Raw genomic sequence first — 1235 nt, forward strand, 5'->3', positions numbered from 1 at the left:
CTAAACTTGCAAAAAAAAAAAAAAAAACCTTTCACGTAAGCTATCCGGTAAGCAAAGATATTTAATCCTGTGTAACATTCCCAACACCCCCAGTACAATTCGTTAGCTACCCGACAAAGCAGAGCGCTCCCGTTTTCGGTGCACACCGCTTTGTTGATAATAATAATTGCGACTGTAGACTTGAAGACAGCTTTGTGGAATATAATGGGAGCGTTCTAGTTAGTCGCGCCGCCTGCAGAGAATACAGGGCGTGAAAGATGTCCATTTACGCACAAAATGGCCAAAACGCGTGTCATTGGGTCTAAATTATTGCGCATACCTCAGATACGGTCATAAATCACTTCTTGCTATGACCGTATGAAAGTACCGTGAATGCTGACTTAAATAGGCTAAGACATGCCAGCTTACCATTGGTAGAGATGCGCACAGTATTCCTGGATGAGAAGACGGTAAAACGGAGTTTTCAAAGGAGTTCACCTCACACAACAAAAGTCCAACCCTGAAGCGAATGTTTAGATCATTAGTTCCGCTTCACGTAGAAGAAACCAACTGAGTCCAATGCGAACGCGGATCTCTGTAGCTCCAAGAATAGTCGAGCACTGAGCACATCACCGTCTGATCCCGCATCCAGTTCTCCAGGCAGTTTTTATGTGACCGCCCTGTGAAGTTCCTCTGCCTCCTCCCCTACTCTCTCAACCCACCGCTCTTCACCCAGCACCTCTGATAAACCCCAGAGAACGCAAACACACAATATCTGTTTCTTTCTTTGAGTTACATGAATGCACTGCAACACCACGCTGTGGATGGAGACCGCGATCTCTTCTGGAGTGTATAATCAGTGCACTGGCAAACACATGCAATCTATTAAATGTTTTGTTTTCTTTTTTTTTCTTTCAGGGATGTCATCACATGGGTTGACCACACTTGCATAAAAAGGGAAAAGAGCATGTTTATTTGAGTCACAGAAAAAAATAACTAATAGTTTTAAGGTTAAAATGAAAATGAGCTACTCTCAAAAGTAAAAGTTCTTCAACACGGTTCTTTGCAGCGCCACAGGTTCAGAGAAAAGAACATAATTTGGACTGTATAATGGGTTACATGTGTGAGTTTATTGGAATACGTTGCTCAAAAGTTCTTCAGATCAGTGTATTGGTTTAACAGATGTTTTTATAGAGAGCTAAACAATCAAACAAATAAATAGTCTTTGTGGAAGCCCAGCAAACAAGGAATGTTCT

General features: G+C 41.9%; 1 protein-coding gene across 1 annotated transcript in view; it reads right to left on the reverse strand.

Annotated features, from left to right (window-relative positions):
* The window catches only part of bmp4 (bone morphogenetic protein 4), an 8444-nt gene extending 7837 nt beyond the window's left edge, over positions 1 to 607 (reverse strand). Inside the window, exon 1 of the mRNA XM_016531842.1 lies at positions 409 to 607. The gene's annotated coding sequence lies outside the window, so the exon portion shown is untranslated. The remainder of the gene's footprint in view (positions 1 to 408) is intronic.
* Between the last annotated feature and the right edge of the window lie 628 nt (positions 608 to 1235).

Source organism: Sinocyclocheilus rhinocerous, unplaced genomic scaffold, assembly GCF_001515625.1.
Source record: "Sinocyclocheilus rhinocerous isolate Xijiao unplaced genomic scaffold, SAMN03320098_v1.1 scaffold364, whole genome shotgun sequence".
Taxonomy (NCBI): domain Eukaryota; kingdom Metazoa; phylum Chordata; class Actinopteri; order Cypriniformes; family Cyprinidae; genus Sinocyclocheilus; species Sinocyclocheilus rhinocerous.